This window comes from Ctenopharyngodon idella, chromosome 1, assembly GCF_019924925.1.
Source record: "Ctenopharyngodon idella isolate HZGC_01 chromosome 1, HZGC01, whole genome shotgun sequence".
Classification (NCBI taxonomy): Eukaryota; Metazoa; Chordata; class Actinopteri; order Cypriniformes; family Xenocyprididae; genus Ctenopharyngodon; species Ctenopharyngodon idella.
The window spans coordinates 28,052,636-28,076,343 of NC_067220.1; positions in this window are offsets into that span (position 1 = coordinate 28,052,636).

Consider the following 23,708-nt stretch of genomic DNA (forward strand, 5'->3'; position numbering starts at 1 on the left):
TACATTCGATCTTACGTTCATTTCTCAAATTTGCGTACATTTGATTCAGAGAACAAAAAGTACGCACAAAAAATGTGCGTACTCCTCTCTTCCAAAAGACAAATCGCAAATGATCTGTGTGCAGCTGAATGGTTTTAGATTTCTGCCTTGTAAATGCTGCCTACTCTAATTAATGTCATTAAAAAGTATAAAGAGCGCCAGTCAATGTCCTTTATTTGAGTATTTGCGTGCAGCAAGAATTGCTTAGATTTCCAAATACCAGCAGTACCTTGACTCTCTGATACAAAGAAAAAGTGCGTACATCTGCTTAGACCCTGACGCTAAGCACTTTTCCACATCAAAGACCGTTTTTATAAATATGAACTAAGTTCATATCTGCGTACGCACGTTTTAAAAATGAGGCCCCACGTTACAGTGCTTGAAGCGGTTTCCCTCACTATTTCTTGACTTTTATCTTTCTTACTTTGCAAATGTAAGATTGATCTTAAATTCTTACTTAACTTGCATTTAAATGTCCTAAAAAAGTCATCCCTTAAACATTTATGATACCCTACGTTAATCTGTGATTAGGAGAAAAAAAAAAACACTGTACATGCATAAACACTGCAACAACCTCCATGTACAGTGTTTCTGCATGTGCGGACTTGACCTTGCAGGCTTTATTTACATTTACATCTACATTTATTCATTTAGCAGATGCTTTTCTTAATAAAAATAATCAGAAACATTGCAAGCATGACAAACATCATACATTTATGTAAGTGTACTGCTCTTTTTCTTTTGGATTTACCTCATAATGGATTGTTTATATGAATACCACATGACTCTATGTCAGTGCTGAGCCATGCAATCCAAACCAGGATGGAAGCACCTGTATTATAAAGAGCACTTTTGAGTGATCTCCCAATCTTACACATATACACAAATGCATAGACCTTGTTAGGACCAATTCCCATGTTGTTTTTCATAATGTAAGAACATATTTTAAGTTTTAGGCTATTGTTTTTCCATATGAACAACCCGTTTGTACTTTATTAACAGGCCCCTCACACCCCTCACAACACTACATAAATTAATTGACCTACAAAGTCAGTGCTTCGAGGAGTTATGTCTGAAACTTGACATGAAAACCATAAAATATAAAAAAATATTCACATTACGTAATAACATAAATCCAGAGTGCCACTGTGCCCTGGTGTAGAAGCTGTTGCGTTTGTCCATGCACAGCATAACAGACGGAGAGGGGGAGATGCCTTAGGCTGGCCACCGGCCATATCCTTAGTTTATGTAAAAATGAGCCACCTCTGCCTGACCAGTGCACTGAAAATCCATCCTGGGAACACTTTGATTGGTCAGGAATGTGGCTGTCACCTGACCGCCAGTAGGCAGAGTATAATATGCAGGTCTGTAGGGAGATCAGTCTGTGTTATTTGAGGCTGGTTTAAATGGCCAGGGAGACAAGGGGTCAAAGCGAAATGACAGATAGAGTTGGAGAGAGACGGAAAATACATGGTTAGTAAAGATATGGAAAAGGAGAGCTGAAAGAGAAGATGGCAAAGGCAGACTGATAAGGAAAGGAAGGAGGGAATAGAGCTGGGAAGAATGTAGGAGAGGTGACAGTGATATATAGGAAACAGAGCAGGGAGCAGAAACCAGGAGAGATGGCTCTTTTCACATGTTCTCTTCATCTATTCACTGCAATGCCGGAGGGGCAGAGTGCGTGGACTACATTCATCCACAATGTCAGTCTTTGTCAGGATTTTATCAACACTCAGGGAACCAGCTCTTACGTGGACCAGCAGAACACGCTCTTCCAAGAGACTCGGTATAGATGACCTCAATGCAAACATAAAAGCCTTTTTATCCTCTTAGAGACTGTCAAGCCCTATTGGACAAGTGATACAATAAATTTAATAAAAATAAAAAAAACTCATCTGTTAACATTGTGGATGAATGTTAAGGCTGACAGTCCGTCATGTTTTAAAGCCACCATTCAGAAATGACACTATAGGTTCTACTACGAAATAAAACATATAGGGGCTCTTGAGATTTAAAGCTGTCTTAGTGTACCGCATAAATTAAAATGTGACGTTCATATGTGAAGTTTCACATTTACCATGTAGAGGGGTAGTTATAGCTAAATGAACGGCATGCTGAGTATCTAAAAAATAGTGCAAGAATTTATATTTTGTCAGTATATGACTTCAAGAAAATAGTCAATTTTAGAAAATTAGGAATTTAAGGAAAGTTAATGTAATTAACAAACGGGCAGTCTTTGGTCTTATTAATTTGTTACTTGTTTCAGAGCAAATAGATTTGGCTTAAGGGCTATATTAAGTTTTATAACTTTATTTACATTGAAATTAAATCCTGTACTAACTAGAGCGCTGCTTTTGTGCGTTTGACTGAACTGTTTGCTTGTTTATTTCCTATTTTACTTCTTATACTGTTATAGAGGCTATTGTTAATTTAAATATTATTGTTCAATAAATAATATTTCATATAAATGACATCGTATTTTTTTGGTAGTGAGAAAGTGTCCTTTAGTGATTTCGACTTCAGTGAAAGTTACATTAATACGCCATGAGATGGCGGCAAAGACTGTCTTTATGAGTGAGTCAGTCAGTCGCAAAGACTTTTATATTGAAATGGACTGAAACAAGGAAACAAAGACGTTGTTTTCACTTTAAACATCTTACAAGACGCAGCTGACAAATGCACTGACTAGCGCTGTCATGGGAATGTCTTAAATGTTAAAAAGACAAAGACATCTTTCCTCAGCGGACATTTAAACTGATTTTGTGATTATGAATATAAGATTGACCTGAAGAATATCAGCTAGATGCAGCTAAAACACTTGCTCAGGTGATCTCTCTCTCTCATAATACATTATATTACAGTGAGTGTCAATGAAGCGACTTAACATTCATTCGTTAAGAGTTCTAAAGCGACGGTTTAGAATTAGTAACGGAGGCTTGGGCTCAACTGTTAAACTGTCAACTTGAGATGGTGGAAGGAAGTAGTTCCTCACAAAAGAGGGTTTTTAAAGAAACTCTGTTGTTGTTCTTATTTATTTACACACTCGTGCCATCAAACTGTTGTATAAATGCAATATCACATGAGTAGCCATGCAATATGGCTGTATATCAGCACGCTGTGATTGCCTACGGCCGAATCACAGCCGCGCTGATATACAGCCATATCGCATGGCTATTTGTGTGATATTGCTCATATTGCAATATTAAAAATAGTGTGAAATATGACATTTTAATATATCAATGATAACAGTGAATGATGAATATTAATATAACACAATATTCATATTATTGTAATATAATAATTACATTTTGTTTTGTGAACATTTGAATGTTTGTTTACAGATTTAAATTACATTCTGAATCCTAGATTTTCAATGTGGTCTCCAACCCACTTGGAATTATTTTCCACATATATTTACACAAGCCTCCTATCTCTTGTAAACAGAATTGGATATGAAAGATTGTGAGTAAAAACTTGAGATCGCCAAGATCAGATTGCAACAATTCTCAACTGATCAGATATTTTGTCCCATAACATTGTGTCTCAAGTGGAAAGCAAAGCATCCTACAATATTGAAGGAAAAGAAATGCACACAGGCTTTGGATGATCTGCCTTTATTTATGAAGAAAAATAAAGATATTGCTCTGCAATTTTCCTGGAAGTGAAAAGCAGCCGGAGAAATCAGACATGAGGTTGCAGCATCCTTTATTCATACAGGCTTGATGAGAGAATGAATTCTATTATAAATTCTATTACGACTGCAGGTGGTGGAGCAGAAATGATAGGGAAGAGACAAAAGAAAGACACATTTAGATATGCAGGAAGATTTCAGCGACAATCCTGCTGCCTAAGGTTGAACATTGTTTCTAGCAAATTAGTTATTTCTCCTACAAGGAGAAAGCAGAATCTCTTTAAAGGTTAAGATAAGTATTTTACAAAGTTCGTTTTGCATATGAAAAGCTAAATCATAAATCTTAAGTTAGTTTTACACAAAAAATAATGTTGGTCACACTGTTATTTGATATTTAGAGGTGTTGCTGTTTCTTCAGCATTCCATTGCTTGTAGGGATGCCATTGTCTTTGAGGTTTGTGGTTCTAATGCAATAAAGTATAGGCCTGGCTATATATGGAATTTGCTATATATGAATGAGAAACATGCATGTGGTTGGTATAAGCATAGTTACTCTCTCTCTCTCTCTCTCTCTCTCTCTCTCTCTCTCTCTCTCTCTCCATCTCTTTATTTCACACAGTTTTTCTGCCTCTGTCTCTCTTCCACTACATCACATAAAAGCCAAATAACTCTCTCTCACTCTATCACCAGAAAGCCTGTCTAAGAGATGACAGTTTAGCAGGCAAGGAAATCCAGCAAGAAAGCTGGTGGTGCTCTTAAAACTTCAGATGATACTGTACACATTTGAGTCTCCAAGCCTGCCTTCCTTCTCTAACTGTACATGTGAGCAGGTCAAAACCCTGCATGAACTTCTCTACTCATTTGTGCTTCATATTTCTTAATTGTAGTTGATAGCTGTTTGGTAACGTAGTCAAGCCAAAGGATAATCATATCATTCTCTGCAAGCATGTGAAAAAATGAGCCGTTCAGATTTCTCTCCCCTTGTAACGTAGGAAGGGGATCTTATTATAATATTACCGGCCCTTAACCTGCACGTTTCCACCAACGGCACCGTCATTTTGTTTTCGCAAGGCCATGGCAAAAGTTCGAGCAAAGCATGATAACTGTTCTATCGTTGACTGCACAGATGAGCACAGAACACTATTTAGAGTCTTGTTAGCTTGGATAGCCTGCAAGTTGACCCTGGCAAGCTCAATTGCTAAAAAAGGAGTGTTTCTGTCTAAGCAATATTTTTGAAAAATTATTAGACCATTAAAAGCATTTGATAGCAATCATAAATGTTAGCCTGGCTCTGTTTGGAAAACAGATACACTATGTATAGTAGGCGTCCATACGGGTTTTGCACAAAAGATTAACATGATGGCACATGCTAGTCGATGAGTTGAATCAACTCCATAGCAACTACATAAATTTATCCACTAACCATTCAGAAATGTCCAGTTGCATTCTAAAAGTTGTAACTTCGTCCTGAGTTTCTCTGTTAGTGTCTGACTCCGGTTTGAACAATGGCTGAACACTGTTACTGACAATTGTCATTTTACAAACCCGATTCCAAAAAAGTTGGGACACTGTACAAATTGTGAATAAAAAAGGAATGCAATAATTTACAAATCTCATAAACTTATATTTTATTCACAATAGAATATAGATAACATATCAAATGTTGAAAGTGAGACATTTTGATTATGTCATTATGTCATGCCAAATATTGGCTCATTTTGGATTTCATGAGAGCTGCACATTACAAAAAAGTTGGGACAGGTAGCAGTAAGAGGCCGGAAAAGTTAAATGTACATATAAGGAACAGCTGGAGGACCAATTTGCAACTTATTAGGTCAATTGGCAACATGATTGGGTATAAAAAGAGCCTCTCAGAGTGGCAGTGTCTCTCAGAAGTCAAGATGGGCAGAGGATCACCAATTCCCCAAATACTGCGGCGAAAAATAGTGGAGCAATATCAGAAAGGAGTTTCTCAGAGAAAAATTGCAAAGAGTTTGAAGTTATCATCATCTACAGTGCATAATATCATCCAAAGATTCAGAGAATCTGGAACAATCGCTGTGCGTAAGGGGTCAAGGCCGGAAAACCATTCTGGATGCCCATGATCTTCGGGCCCTTAGACGGCACTGCATCACATACAGGAATGCTACTGTAATGGAAATCACAACATGGGCTCAGGAATACTTCCAGAAAACATTGTCGGTGAACACAATCCACCATGCCATTCGCCATTGCCGGCTAAAACTCTATAGGTCAAAAAAGAAGCCATATCTAAACTTGATCCAGAAGCGCAGGTGTTTTCTCTGGGCCAAGGCTCATTTAAAATGGACTGTGGCAAAGTGGAAAACTGTTCTGTGGTCAGACGAATCAAAATTTGAAGTTCTTTTTGAAAAACTTGGACGCCATGTCATCCGGACTAAAGAGGACAAGGACAACCCAAGTTGTTATCAGCGCTCAGTTCAGAAGCCTGCATCTCTGATGGTATGGGGTTGCATGAGTGCGTGTGGCATGGGCAGCTTACACATCTGGAAAGGCACCATCAATGCTGAAAGGTATATCCAAGTTCTAGAACAACATATGCTCCCATTCAGACGTCATCTCTTTCAGGGAAGACCTTGCATTTTCCAACATGACAATGCCAGACCACATACTGCATCAATTACAACATCATGGCTGCGTAGAAGAAGGATCCGGGTACTGAAATGGCCAGCCTGCAGTCCAGATCTTTCACCCATAGAAAACATTTGGTGCATCATAAAGAGGAACATGCGACAAAGAAGACCTAAGACAGTTGAGTAACTAGAAGCCTGTATTAGACAAGAATGGGACAACATTCCTATTCCTAAACTTGAGCAACTTGTCTCCTCAGTCCCCAGACATTTGCAGACTGTTATAAAAAGAAGAGGGGATGCCACACAGTGGTAAACATGGCCTTGTCCCAACTTTTTTGAGATGTGTTGATGCCATGAAATTTAAAATCAACTTATTTGTCCCTTAAAATGATACATTTTTTCTCAGTTTAAACATTTGATATGTCATCTATGTTGTATTCTGAATAAAATATTGAAATTTGAAACTTCCACATCATTGCATTCCTTTTTTATTCACAATTTGTACAGTGTCCCAACTTTTTTGGAATCGGGTTTGTAGCTGTGTATGAGATTCTCCAGGTTTGTTGTTGTTGAGCAACTGAAGCGTGAGCTGTTAAAGCTCTGCCCTCTTTTAGAAAGTGGCGGGAGCAGCAGCTCATTTGCATTTAAAGGGACACACACAAAAACGACATGTTTTTGTTCACACTCAGTTAGGGGCAAATTTGACAAGCTATAATAAATGATCTGTGGGGTGTTTTTAGCTGAAACTTCACAGACACATTCAGTGGACGCATTTAATTTTAATATGAATATTGTAATCAATAGGATTTTTTTATGTTTTTTAACAAATTCTTATGCTCACCAAGGATGCATTTATTTAATCAAAAAGTAGTTACATTGTGAAATATTATTACAAATTTTAAATAATTGTTTTCCGTTTTGATGCATAGCTGATTTTTCAGCAGCCATTTTTTCCAGTCTTCAGTGTCACATGATCCTTCAGAAATCATTCTAATATGCTGATTGGATGTTCAAGAAACATTTTTATCATTACAGTTGAAAACAGTTGTGCTGCTTTATATATATATATTTTTTTATAAACTGTGATACAATTTCTTCAGGTTCTAGTCATTTTTTAGTTAGTCAGGATTTAGTCAATTTAATGCTGAATAAAATTATTAATTTATTAAAAAAAAAAAAAAAAAAAACTACTAACACCAAACTTTTGAACAGTAGTGTACATTCATAGTTCTCTTCTTTTTCAACACATTTGCATATAAATACTGGAGGTTTATTTGGACAATATTTATGGATGAAGGTTTGAAATATTTATCTTAAATTATTTTATTCAACAAAAATGTCTGGAGGAATTGAATAGTCTCTGTGAAAAATAAATAAATAAAAAAACAAGTACATCCTTAAATTTATCTGGTATTATCCCTTGGTTGAAATAACCTCTTGTAGACATTTCTTATATTTGTCACAGTCTTAGTAGGAGAAATCTTTGCCCATACCTCCATCCTTTAACTTTGAAAATTGTCAAGCACTTTTTTTATTTTATTTATTTTTTTATTTTTTTATAATGGCAAGTTTGCTGTCCATGACTATATGCATACTTTTTTTTAACCTTATCTGCTTCTTTGCTCTCTTAACCCGCAGTGTCCGTCCTACAGTAAAATTATGCCCAATTTGTTCATTATTTTCCCTTTTGACTATTCAAAAATGATCTCTTCCTCTCCATCCACATTTGTTATCCTCGTCCCGCTGCCTTCTGGCTCAGGAGGGGTTAGGCGCGGGTCGATGGCTTTGTTGCTGTTGGGTCTTGTTGCCTGCTGAGATATCAATAGATTGTCGACCATGGGAGAGTGTTGTTGAACAGGGTTGGCAAACTGTCTAGGCTTTTAAAACAATGGTCCTTCTTGCTGACAGCCACTTTACAAGTATGTGTGTGTGTGTGTGTGTGTGTATGTGTGTGTGTGTATGTGAGTGCGTGCAACCTGCTGTTATCAAACGGATATTGAGCTGAGCCTATTCATGCGATACTCTTATTTATACTTTTGCGTTTATAGCGTTGATAAAGCACGTTAGTGTCTTGGATTGGAATCATTTTTTGCTGTCATCAAAGCCATGGTACACAATTGTGTTTTTCAAAGGGAATATCTTGATAAAGGGTATTTGTTTTCCATGCAGACTATTTTATTTGAAAATCCTTGTCTTAAAACAGCAGGCTTTACTGAGTTTTCCTTATGATTGTGTGTATGTGAGCAAGGGTGATGTCAAGGCTAATCAGTGGGGGTGTCTACAACGGGGTGTGTTACGAATATATATCAGCACTCATGCTTGAGAAATGAATTTAAACTAGCCTGTTAATCAATGTCATGAAGAAGAGAGCAGGAAACGGATGTGGTGGAACCGATGATGGACGAACACACAGACACGCACACCGGCACACAGTCAAATAATTAATTGATGCCATTCAGGGTTCAAAAGCATACAGTTTTCCCTTTCTTTCTTTCTTTTTGTTTTTTTGTTTTTTTGTTTTTTTGTTTGCACACACAAGTTATTGTGTCAACAAACATTATGTATAATTAAAGTTTATTTCAGGGAGAATTTTAAAGGGAGAATTTTTTGGGATGTGTCAATCACAAATATGCACACAGACATCAACAAAGCATAATGCTAAAATGAGTCTGAATTTCTGGAAACATTTGCATCTCTGTTTGCAAATATATCACACATGGTCAAGCAAGCCCAAGGCTACAATTACACCCCATTTGGATGTGGTGTTGGCCATGTAAATGCTTCGAAACGACTGGAATAAATGAGTAAAAGGTTAAAACGGACAATTTCCTCTCACTTAGGGAGGATTTAACTAATTTATTATTATAAATCTTTATATATATTTATATATGTGTGTGTATGTATATATATATATATATATATATATATATATATATATATATGTATATATATATATATAAAACACTACATGTTATAGAGAGAAATCTATAGTCTAAGGCAGGCACTGAGCCGAGTTGAGTCTCTGTCCGAGGTGCTGAAACAGCACATTGTGAATAATGGCTTTCTGGCTCTGTCCAAATGCTGATCAAATGAACATTGCACTCCACCAAATGGCCATTGGAGCCTTGGTCTGTGTAGTTTCAGTGGTTGTATCTAGGGCTGTTAAATCTTCACTACACAATCATCACGGCCAAAAGAACGAAAATTAAAAATTAAATATGATCCAAAATCGATTTTTGAGCAAGTACATAACCAGCCAGTGTTCAAAACTATCTCCTTACCTTAGCCCAATTCACAACGGTAAGCTTGTAATAATTTTTCCTAATTCGGGTGGTACTGGTGGGTTTCCACGGGAAATTCGAACATGCAGCCGTTCGACTTTGCGTCATTGCATCACGTCTGTTTACATAGAGAAGGAGTCCCAGCTAGTAGGCTATATGGCATGTGGAGGATGCTACAGGCGGCGGATCATTTGTAGCCTTTTCTCACAGCAGCTGGAATAATTAAACTTATCATTTTGATGGCGGTTTGTAATCCAGAAAGGTCCAAATGACGATCATCAGTGACAACTGGAGATTTACCCGTAGTCAAAAAGCAAAAGACTTTGGACTGCGGAGTGGCTACAGAAATTGAAATCTACAGGTAACGCTAAAACACACTAAATACACATAGTCACACAATGCTGATGTTGTTAACATTAACAATTTGAGAACAAAGCATAACAATAATAATAATTTGTACGGTTTGACGCGATCCAAGCTAAGCGATCGTTAGATTTAATCACCATTGGCAGCACGATTTATTGCAATGCTTTTTTTCTCAGTTGGTCAGAACAAAAGTGGCAGACGTTACTTGTTCAGATGACATTTTCCGGTGAAAAAAATCGTATTTTTTACTTCAAGACATAGAATCTGTGATTCCCATGTACAGTATCCACACCGGTGTGGTGACTGACAGCAAACATTAAATTCATCCGCGCTGAGGAGCCGTGCTGAAGCACAACCCACGTAAAGATGATAATTCCGCAAATAACGGCAATTGCAGGTTTAAAACAGAGATGGCAACAAAGAGGCAAAACTTACGGACTGCAGCTTTAAATAATAATAATAATCATAATAAAGTAATAAATAAATTAATGTTATCAGTCAAATTCGTCTTTAACTCATACAAGTGTAGTAAAGTGGAGAGAGAGTGTTTGTAACCATAATTGTACAAGAGCATAAAAAAAGAAACTACCTTTAATCAGCACTTCCTGCAGACTTATAGAATCCCTTCTTTTTATAGAATCCAAAAAACTCTCACATTGACTTTTCTTCTAGTGCAGGTAGAGTATCTCACTTTCGTCATTTTGTGCGGCACTACACACTGGCTGCATCCGAAATTGCATACTTCCCTAAAATAAAGTGGGTAAAAAACAGTATGTGACAAAATAAATATTTCCAAATTCACAGTTCTCATAAAAGAGTAGGCAAAGATGACCTACTACTTGGGCGAGAATCTGAAATGTGCATATGGTGGACACTTTACTATCTCATGAGGCCATAGGTGAGGAATGGCAGTGAAGCGACACAACTGATGCTGATAGGCCACATGATAATGACAACTTGGTGAATGTAGTGCATCCAGATTAAATTCATACTACACACATACTACACACATTCATACTATATAGAACGTACAAAGTAATTACTTATTCAAAATAAGTACCTACTCAAGAGAGTATGCAATTTTGGCTGCAGCCACTGTTTTATTCTTCTTTTTTATCAAGAGTAGTAATCGACATTAAGGTACAAGACCACCAGCTACTATGTTGGAGTGTCAACCAGCTGGATTATTTATGTTATTACCTTGTGTGTAGTATTAACATGATAAACAAAAGGATACTGTTTTTTTTTTTTTTTTCAGATTCCGGTAACTGTCAGATAAAGTGTAAAATAAGAAATAAAGTCAAACTGTAAAATATAAAGTCGCAAGTGCAAGATATAAAGTTGTTTTGTGAGATATAACATCACATTAATGAGATGCTTAGTCACTTTGTGAGTAATAAAGTCACATTTGCGAGATATAAAGTCATATAAAACCACAACTGGCAGATATAAAGTGATATGCCAACATATAAAGTCACACTGGAGATATAAAGTCGCAATTACAAGATATAAGTTGAGACTGTGGATTGTGTGAAGTCACAATTATATTATCCGAAATGGGCTTCCATAGGAAGTAGATAATAGATCAAAGCAAGTTTTACTAAAGAATGCTCTACAAGCATGTCTTATCATCCATTATAGACACACCGTTTTGAAATCCTTAGAAGCTGTCTTTTCAGTGCACTGAAGAACCTCTCAGAGATCCAATGAGCTGTTCTACAAAATTGCTTTTTCAGTGTTTGCTGAATGTGCAAAAAATCTGTCAGTCTGCCATAATGTTGTGTATTATTTGGTTTTGCTTTCAAGAGTGAGGTGAAATTTACATTAGTGGAAGTGGAAATGCATCTCTTTCTGGCTATTTCTGTCCTATTCGTTCTCCAGTTACACCTGCAAAACTCATATAATAACTGTTATTCATCAGCCAGCCCAAACAAGTAGATAAACAAAGGAGAAGAAATAGAAGTGGGAAGAAAAATCCCAGTGAAATCATTAACAAGGTGGGGAGACAAAGAAGGAGACCACCTCTATTTTGTTTGTTTTGTTGAGAGTTATTGCTTTGCTTTTGTGAACACACAGTCCTCTGTTGGAAGCATTTTAGCAAGCGGCCTTACATATTTGCAGGATAAAAGAATCAATTACATTAGGAGCACAGAGGCAAACAAATCCATCTACGAGCTATTGATAAACACAGAATTGAGAATACGGGAAGGTGGAAATATGAAGTGGCTCTTATGGGGTGAATGCAGACAGGAAGTGGGGATTGTGAGGGGGCACAGACAGAAAAGGCAGCACTGCCATGATTAGTTTTCACATTCATGAGTCACAATTAAGCTCTGCCATGTCACAGTCAACCTGAGATTCTGGCGAGGAATGTATTTTAACAGTTATCTAAACAAAGCCGCAAATCCTTTCATTCCCCCTAGAGTATGTCGACTGACTCTATAGCAACAAACAGTATTTCAACATTCATCAGGGTTGAGACGCACTTTTAATCCATTTCAAATGAATGCAGGATGAAGCAACAAAAGAATATTGTCATTGACACTAAGGTTTGTTTGATTCATGGGTCGATTCATGCTTATTCTCTTGTTTAGATCTTTAAATTTAATCAAAAATGTAGTTCATAAACACAATGACTTAAACACACCTCTTATATGATGAATATGTTTTTAATTTCTGAATATATATTCATTTTGTTAGTTTTTCGGGTCAAGTGTCAAGGTAATACACGGTAACACTTTATAATAACTGCACACTATGAAGCATTAGTTAAGCATTAGTAAACAGTCAATTCATCATTTATAAAGCATTAATAGACATTACTAAGCAGTTTATAAATACACCTATAAATGCTTTGTTCTTGATTTATAAGCATATCTATAATGTGTTTAATAATTGTATTTTCATACTTTATTAATGATCAATTTATAATTTCTAAATAAAGTATTACATTATTTACAAACCAGTTATTTAGGAGTTGTCAGTGGTTCATAAGATCATTTATATATTAAGTGTAAGTAAATGATTAATAAACTATTTAAACATACATTTATGCATCTTATTATTTAGACATATAGTAATAGTTACTCAGTGTGTTAATAAATGCTTTATTAATACATATTCCTACTGTAATTCATGATTAATTCAGGTAGTTATAAAACATTTAGTAGTTGTCAGTTAACTATTGTTGTGAGCTCATCTAAAGTGAGGACTATTCATGCCTCGTAAAGCTTTACAAAGAAGATTTAAAGGCTCAGTGATCTTCTGCACTGCTGTTCTCTAATGTTTTAAAGTTAGTACTGAGGTAGTTTTGACACTGTGAAATATTTTATTACATTATTAATGTTTTATAAAAACATTATTTGTTGTATTTTGGCACTCCTGTAATCCAGTGTTGGCACTGGTAAAATTTTATTCAACAATGTTTACACTTTACAGAAATGTATTTTTATATCAGATTGCAAAAGCTTAGTTTCATTTTACTGCAGTTATGTTTTCTGGAGGAGTACAGGGATTTTTACTTTCTGTGAAATTGCAGAAGTTTACTTTTAATTTTAAATCAAGTTACCCATCGTAAAGTTTCATGTTTTTCCTTGAAATAAATATTTCTATGTTTAAATCTCCTTTATAAAATCTTTACGAGGCATGAACAGTCCTCACTTTAGATGAGCTCACAAAAATAGTTAACTGACAACTACTAAATGTTTTATAACTACCTGAATTAATCACGAATTACAGTAGGAATATGTATTAATAAAGCATTTATTAACACACTGAGTAACTATTACTATATGTCTAAATAATAAGATGCATAATTGCTTATTAATCATTTACTTACACTTTATAAATGATCTTATGAACCACTGACAACTCCTAAATAACTGGTTTGTAAATAATGTTATACTTAATTTAGAAATGATAAATTGATCATTAATAAAGTATGAAAATACATTTATTAAACACATTATAGATATGCTTATAAATCAAGAACAAAGCATTTTTAGGTGTATTTATAAACTGCTTACTAATGTCTATTAATGCTTTATAAATGATGAACTAACTATTTACTAATGCTTAACTAATGCTTCATTGCGTGAGTTATTCTAAAGTGTTACCGTAATACACAAATGAAATTCTTGAAAAGAGAACCTTATTAGTGGCATAATTATTATTCCCTAGGTGAAAAAGAATAAAGTTGAAAATGACTTCAAAATTACTTTTGTTTGATAATCAATTTCATATGTTGTGACCAGCAAAAAAAAAAAGTGGTTCAAGACGCATGGAGGGAAAAGGAAAAAGAAATGCTATCACAGTGTACCCCTGCAGACCCTTGTGACTGTGTGTCCAGGTCAGTTCGTTCCTTACAATCTTACAATATCAGATAATGTGAACTTTTTATGTCAAGGAAATTAGTTTAGGTTGTAAAATATAATTAGATGGATTTCTTCAAAACTAAAAACTCTTTCTCTCGTGAAACAATGATTGTCTACAACAGTGTTTCTCAAACGGAATTCACTACGCTAACCCCTGGGGGTTTGTTGGGGAACTGCAGGGGTGCATTTCATAATAATTATCTTTTTTTTTTTTATTTTACAATAAAATTATTTACAACAGTAAAATATTTGTCTCCACTTTTATAATTAGAGTACTACTACTACTACTGCTACTACAGCTACTAATAATCATCATCATCATCATCTTCATTATTAACCCTTTCATGCATGGTGTCCACATTTGTGGACAGTTAATTTAACTCAATTTAGGGTTCATTTATAATGGTAATTTTCTCCAAACCACTTGAGGGCAGTGTCAGTTGTTTGACAGCAATATTGTAACAGTGGCTACTATCTTGCATTCCAAATATTCATTGCTTGATGACATCATTAATCCAATATGGCTGACAGCGATAGCCATGTGCTAAATGCCCCATGGCATATCTGTGAAAAACTTTATACAAGGAGGTCAATTGAGGTCAACTGAGTATATACAGTAAAGTATGATGAATATGTTAGTATTTTATAAACTAAAATTTAGAGTAAAATGTAGTTTTTATACACCAAAAAACATCTGTCCACGTATGTGGACGTCATGCAACAGTGGAGTCAGATTGCATAAAGTCTGATTTCTGTAACCTGCTAGTATTATCTATTCTATTTTTTTCAAAGATGTTATGAATTGTCTTATATTGTAATAAAACAGACATTTGACAAACATATCAACATAAATAAATATTCAAAATTACATATTGCGGCATTAAATGGCAACTTTACACATACATATGGAGACAAATTTGCATTTTGCCTTCTAAACAGGGACAGCATAGGTCAAGGATTCATTACAGATATAATATAATATAATAAGTTGTTACAATCAGCAGTGAATGTTTTCCATGATTTGCCCATATTGCTACTAGGTTTCTGTATATATGTATATATAACTATCGTTATATTTCTGTATATATAAGTACTGTTGTAGTTCCTACAATGTGTTTTATTGTTATTATATTGTAATATTATTGTTTTTAATAACTGAGCTGATATACATAACAACATGCCATAAAGAAAACCACAATATTCCATATTGTCAGTTGTGGCTTTTTGTCCCATTTTACTCTTTTGTTGCATGGTGTCCACATATGTGGACAGTTACATAATTTTGTAAATAAAACTGAATTTTGTAAAAATGAAAATGGATTTTAATTTTAGCATCATATTACTGTAATAAAAAAGAATATAATTCATGCATGAAAGGGTTAAAAATAATAATATCAACATCAGAGAAACATGAACATGTGAATGTCTTAATAAATTGTTGAAACATTAATAGGTTGGCTGGCAGAAAAGTTTGGGAACCCCTGGTCTCACACATGTATTCATGGTCTATGGAAAATATGTAAACTTTTACTTTTTATATGACATTTTCTAAACCAGTAAAATTAAACCTTTCTTGAAAATGAAAATGTTTAAAACAAATATGAAACCAACATGAACACTAAGATTACACTTACATGCACTTTTACCTGTCATTGATCCACATTTTTAATATTCCAATTGGTAACAAAGGAACTGAGAGAAAAATTAGGGTTGATGATGGATATGTATCCATAGCTCTTGCTTGCTATTTATAAATAGGCAGTGAAGCCTTCTTCACAAAAACAACTTGGGTTCAGTGAAGGTACTAATGTACTTTCTATTCTATCACAGAACATTTTGTAAAAGCAGGAAAAAAAAATCCTGAAGCATTTTTTGAATAATTTGGTTTGTCTGAATTAAAAACTGGGTCGGAGATGCATCGCTTGTGCTAAAAGTTGAAAAGTTTAAACAGGTAACAGGAAGCCTTTGGTAAATAAATGCATGCTGTGTTGCTGTGACAGTCTCCAAAGACTGTCCCTCAAGTTGTTAGTCGTATAGCGATTTGAAAGAACAAAAACACACGGAAAGTACTTTGAAAGTCTCCAAGGAAGCTGAGCACCATTGACGTGGTTCCATTCTTGACCTCACAGCTTCCAGATCCGGTGCGGGAGCACTCGCAGGGACCCAGACAAAACGGAACTATCACAGGGATAAATTAGCAATGTCCCATGTGGCTCGAGACAAAAAGAGTGGCATTTTTACAGAGACCCTTTGTTCTGCAGAAAGTCAAAAGAAGCCATGTGGATCCACTCTCCTTCATTTCCCCCATCAGAATACATGTGCATGCTGTGAACAAGGGATGAGGAGGAGGGGAGAGAGATTAGAGACTCTCCACGCTGATTCTCTCTTCTCCCAGCAGGAGCAGCTATCGAATCACAGGCCACGGACAGAATGGTTTTTAATGAGCCATCAGACATATTAAGACTGATAAAAAAAGAGCCATATCCTTTAATTTCCCTTCATTAATTAGACGGAAGCCAGACTCATCAAAGGCAGTCGGGGAGCCTCCTCATAGTGGGAACAGTGAAATGGGAAAAGAGGAGATTTGCTTCCTGGGTGCTTCAAAATTCCCCCCGGGACATATTCTATTCCCCACACATGCGAAGAAAGAGGGAGAGACATGAGGAGGAAGAGCAGTGGACAGACAGACAGGTTGCTTGAGAAAGAAGGCCAGAATGCTTGGGGCTGGATGTAATAGCATTCAGTTAAATCTCCAGGAAATATTCTTAAAAATAGAATTTCCTCTGAGCTTATATAATGCACCAAATAAAGAGGCCAAGATTCTCATAAAAAGTGAACAGGTAATGAAATAAGCATACAAAGCCTATAGTTTAATTACTTGACATTGCTGTATGTTAGAATATAGAATAGTAACAGATGCACATTTCTTTTTTAGTTTTGGGGCAGGTGACACACTTTCTAACAGGCATGCCAGGTTTCTATGCTCTCGCAGGGCTGAAGAAATAGGACGTTGTTTTGTTATCTACTGTGGCAAGTGTGTACTAAGTGTGAGTGTGAATACCTTCTGACATGTCTTAAAAGAAAACAGGGGTTATATAAAAAAAAAAAAAGAAAAAAAAGGAAAGGTATTTTGAACATCTAGTAGCATGTGCCATACTTTTTGTATTCATGTTAGTTTCATATAGGGGCCTAGGGAAAAACGTTATACCATTTTCAAGAAAAGTTTAAATTTAATTTTCCTTGTAGCTTGAATAAAGTTTAAATTTAATTTTCCTTGTAGCTTGAATGTTTTAAGCCAGTTGTTTATATCTTTTGCTGAAGTGTGCAGAAATATATATATTTCTGTCATGACAACTCTCGGAGTGTTTGGCATGGTAATGGTATGACAATGTTTATATGTTTGGTCTTGACAGAATAGATCTGCTACGCTGCTGCTGCTGCTGTTGATTATTGCTGCTGCAGAGCAAGTACGGGACTTGCTACTGCCAGTACATACACGACACACTGCTGTTAGCAAGTAAGACATGTTGCTGCTGTACAATATAGCGTATATGAATTACCCGTAGCAAATCTATACAGGTGGTGCTGGGGAAGGTGGAGGGTTTCTGAAAGCGCGCTGCACTGCTAAGGCAAATGCTACTCATGTATTTGCAGATTGAGCAAGTGAGCTCATTAGCTACTGATACAGCAGGAACCAATCATCTGTGTGATTGCGAGCAGGTTGAGTTAAGGACCTATTAGCCTGCTCATCTAGAGTTTCATGACAGAACTTTCTATGTATGTATATATTTTTATTTTTATTTTTTTATTTTTCTATTCTTTATCAACAACATTAGGGTTTGTGAGTTAATGAAAAGCTAACAATTCATTTAATCATAAAAAAGTAAAAAAAAAAAAAAATAACAACAATAATAAATAAATAAATAAATACAAACAATTTGGGAAAAAAAAAAAAAACTTACTAAAAATATATTTTCTTTGTTTACCTGCATGTCATGTGACCATTAACTAATATTAATGTGAATAATATGTAATAATCACATAATCAGTGATAAAAAAGTAACAGTAATCTACTTATGAGCAGTTTTAAACATAAAATAATCTAATTACAAGTACTTAATTTTTGGAATCTGATTATGTAATCGAAATAACGTAATCAGTTACTACCCAGAACTATATGTAACTGAACTTCTTATGAAAGAAAATAATGGTTGGGATTCAGGAATAGTAAATGAAGACTGACAAGTTCCAACTACACTCTTAAAAATAAAGGTTCTTTATTGGCATTTATGGTTCCATGAATAACCTTTAACATCCATAAAACCACAAAATATTCTTTATAGTTGAAATTAAAATATTATTCACACTAAGAGGGGGGGGGAAATGGTTCTTTTAAGAAATGATAAAAAAAAGAAAGAAAAAAAAAATTATATGGCATTGCTGCAAAAAAAAATAAAAAAAAAAATCTTTTGGAATGCAATGCAGTTCTTCACTGGAGGGATGTTTAGACAGTGATTTACTTACAACACTGGAGGAAATGTTTATGGCACATTTTTGACACCACTGCAAATATGAAATTCAGATAAAACTGAAAAGACCACAAGTCCTCCATTAAGGCTAGACTGACTGGGTGATCGAAGATTTGACAAGAAAACACTTACTTAGAATGAGGCAACAGAAGAATCTGCTATAGTGCAACACTGCCTCAGGTCAGATGTCTGTTAAGAAATACTGTTAGGAGACAATAGAGTTTGTCCTCCTCAATATCTTCCTCTTCCAAAAAAAAAAAAAAAAATCCATTTCGTCTCAGTACAGAACAATTTCCCCTTCAAACCCCACTCCAGCTGTGTGTGAATATATCTATCCTCCTAAACTTTTTTTGGGAATGGAACCAAACCGACAGACTTCTATTGCATCTGCATGAATTAGCGCTTTCATTTGTCAGGCAGGTAAAACACAAGCAGAAGAGAGCAAGCAGAAGAGCAAGAGACAGGCCTTGTTGACTTGCTGAAATATGTTGCAACCTTTCCTCATGAATTCTAAATCAGCATGAATTAATTCATGTCCAAAGTACACAAATAGAAATTCCTCAGCAGGAGTAAAAGCTCTCTCAGCCCCTATATGGAAGGTATTTTTTCAATGTCGGCTCACCTCTGCAGGCCATGTTGGAGCGTGGCTTTCACATTTTGGAGTAAATATTGTTGTACAGCTATATTTAGGCAAAGAGTACAATGTCTGTACATATTTAGCATCAGGGGTCTAATCTAGGTTCAGCTTTCCTTTGTCTATTTTAATCACAATCAGTTGGACATAAATGGCATACATTACAATATATTACAAACCATCTGGGGGCTTGATTGTAACATATGCTAAAGCTGGCCTTTTGGTGCACATGCTGAGCTATCAGAATTCTGGGACCAAGAGCTCTTATAGACTGAAAATAAAATTCCCAGAAACATTGGATAGCTTTTAAAAGTATGAATGAATGAATGAATGCATCATGCCGAATATACTCCCAAACATCCCATATTCAATTAGAAGGATTAAGTAGGAGATGGTGACTATTGACCCTTTTCACATTTACAATGCTGATGACCACTAAAACACGTTATCACTGTCTGTGAAAAGGGTCCATAGCCCCTTTCGCGCATAGATTTTACTGGTAAATTACAGGTAGCCTAAATTTCAGAGATCATGTGTGAACAGGACCTTTTCAAAAAATACCAGTAAATTGGTTCTGGCAATTAACCGGTATAAGAAGTCGTAACATTACCAGTAAATTACCGTGAAATTACCACGAAATCAGAACGCACTTATGTAAGAAGTCTGCTTTGGGCCAATACAGTTAAAGTTCTTATGGAGATGACGTGATTACTCTGTGCTGTTTACAGAAAGCTCAGTTTTTCTATGTAAATATGCACTAGAAGGACATCTTTGACAGTTGCACTGCGTCTCGCAGCTCATTTAGTGTTTTATTGTGTCACACTCGAGACCCATGCTGCATCCCAATTAGTAAATAGTGAATAAATAGTATTCGAAATTACAATTAGTGTGTTCCAAACTGTAGTATGTTGAAATAAGTATTCCAAAGATACCCAGATGGTCTACTTTTTCCAGTTAGAATCCGAAGTGCAGATCCGTGCACACTCACGACTAATATTGCCCACAACCACTGATATTTAAGTGGCCACAACCCATTGAGGATTCGATTAGAACTACAAACATGGCAGATGTGCGAGTCCAACGGTTAAGTAGGTTTAGATAAAGTGGTCTGAGCGATTAATAATCAGTAACTAACCTAATTTTATCCACATTATATGTCATCTAACAGCATTATGAACTTTTGTAAAGATATGTTTGGTCATTATGCAAATTGAAAACACATGAGGAGAGTCTCCGCATGAAAGATCTACAACTCAGCGTACTACTACATTTTTCTCTGAAACGGTAGGAAATTAAATTAAATTGAATGTGGAAGATTTTAACTGTGACAAGACGATTGAAGGGCAGTTTAAACGGTGACAGGATGCACGCAACTAAGCGACAGAGCTCTCTGTCAAAGATGCAATTATGACGAAGTAGTATGTCCCAAAGCTTGCCTGTTCTTCTGCTACACACTCAAAAGTATGCACTTTCTTCACAAAAAAAAATGTACATACTTTTAGGGCATAGTATAAGTAGGCAAATTGGGACACAGCCCCAGCTTTCTTCTTTTCCACTCATCAGCTCTGCGGCTCTGCAGTGGATACTGTTATGCATGTCTCATGGTTTTAAAGTCATCATGAAATCAAAATCGATCCTATTGACTTTGTTAGTACACATTACTAGTCTTGTGGTGAACAATTAATCTGTGCAAGTTAATACACAGAAAAAAAATGTAATCAAAATCTGAAAATTAGCTTCTGAATCTCTGAAATGGCATTCCTTCTCAGTTTGATGGCTTGGGTTGAATATCCCTAACCACTCCCCTCCAACCATCAGTCTGCTATGAGCAAGTCTTCTTCTCTGAAGGATCACAAGAATGTGCTCTTTCCAAGGCTAAATCTAACCATCTTTTTGGATATTGGCTTTGAATAAATTGATTGTATAAAGTATCAGCTTGTCGATTGAAATCATCTGTATCACTACAAATTCTACATAATCGTAAAAAAAGCTTTGTTTTAGAGATTTAGTATGGAAACTCTTAGCATGTAAAATGCTGGTTTTGTCAGTAGGTTTAACATAAAGAGAAGATAACTGAAAACAATGTATCCAAAAAAGATCACTGATGTCCGACTAAATTCAAGACTAATTTAGTAGGAAAGGAAATCGAATTCTGCTTCACTTCCCTTAAAGATCACAAAAATATCATCAATGTAATGTCGATAAAAAAAACAATATTGGTAGAAAATGGATTATTGTTGTGTACATACAGATGCTCAAAAATGGGCATCAATAAAGTTGGACAAAGGTTCAGTCAATGATCTTATCCCAGAAACTATTGGTTGGCCGGGGACATTATAAGAGATTTATGTACTATGGGTAAAGCGTAAATCACTGGCATTTTTGGAAACTCACATGTTAGATATGCTTTTTCAGTCTCACTGATATCCCCAGATTCAAAAGCATTTGAAATAAATTTGTCAGTTTCTAATTTAAAGTGTTTGACAGGATCGAATTGTAACTTTTTATAAAACTGATCATCAGATGACTGTCTCCTTATTTCACCCACATAATCAGATGTATTCATCAAAACCAGCTCTCTCCCTTTATCTGCTGGCTTAATGACTACATCAGATTTTTTTTACTCAAATTATATAGGGTTTCATTTTCCGCTTATTATATTATGTCTTATTTTTGAACCGGGAGACTGAAAAAGCAATTTGACATCTTGTTCAACCAGTCAAAAAGTCGTAATAGGAGCACTTGTAGTCGGACAAAAATAATTTTTAGGTTTGAAAATTGGTTAAACATTAAACATTGTGGTTATCACAATAAAAGAAATGTTTCAATTTGATAGTCTGAAAAATATTTGAACAGTTCAGTCTTAGTCTGAAAAGAATCTGGAGAAAAAAGTGGGAACATATGACAAACCCTTATTCAGAGCAGAAGTTTCAGAAGTAGTTAATGAGTGATCAGATAAATTAAAAACTAGACTACGAGAGTCGTCTGGGTAGCCTGTCTGGTATTGTATCATCGTCTGCCTCAAACTTCTCTAGCCTCTGCAGCACCCAGATCCATTTTGATGTATAGCTCGTCCCCTGTTGAATGAATGGCCTCTTAAAAAATCAGAGTCGGAATGGGTGGTCATATCAGAGGCACTGGAGTCAGAAGTAGAACGTGGTGCAAAGCGAGGTCTCCTGGATTATGGATGTTGGAAGTTATATAGCCATGCATCTCGGTAGTCCAATGTGTCCAATTTCTTCAGCTTGATTTTGCAAATCTCTTGACAGTACTTGGTGATGGTAGAATCCAGAGACGTTTTAAGTGATTCAAAATCTAGATCAGTCGTCACGCTGTCTAGTGGTTGTTCCGTGGAAGAAATTTCTTTGTTAATATCATCCAACTCTTTCTGAACAAACTTGATGACAACCACCATAAGGTCAAGTGAGGCTTTGTTCAAAATCTCACACTATTTAGTGCAAAAATCTTGATCATGATAGCCTAGAGTTGGTTCCTTCTGAATGCGGAGACCTCTAGGAATCAGTTTGGATCTCAAATACTCACTAAGAGTAGATCCATGGAGGAAAAAACGTGTTTTCTTTTTTTCCAAGGTGAGAAATTTCTGAAAATAATAATCTTTAGTCTCCAATTCCATGTCAAAGTTTCAGGATCCTTGAACAAAATTGCCTCAATGTCTTGATGATAAAATGATCTATTGATTGCTTAATTATCAGTCAACTTATTAATATCAGCAAAATTAGCCATGATCAAAATACGAAAAAAGTGGAAAAAAAAAAAAAAAAATCATGATAGTGGCAGCAGAAAAATAAATGTCCAATAAGCAAAAAAAAACAAAAAAAAACAAACAAAACAAAAAAAACAAACTCTGAACCAATTTACAAATGCCAAAATATACTTGGGTGTGTCAATTCAATCAATAAGCAACATAAGAAGGAAAGGGGAATATACACACCAAACAAATGCAAAGTTCAATGTCCTTCGAGCAAGATTTTTACTGAGGATTTACATAAATAGAACAAAATATCAAAGTGCAATAACAAAAATGTGAACAAACAGAAAAAAAGGAACAAAAAACAAAAGCAAACATGTCAGTCCATCTTAGATGATTTTCATTACTGATATATTGAAGCAAAAAAAAAAAAAACACTTTCAGAGGCTTGACCCATCCATCTGCAGCCGCACCACAATCTGCATGTTCCAGACGGTCTCTAATAGTTCGTCCTCTGGAATAAACAAAAAGAGG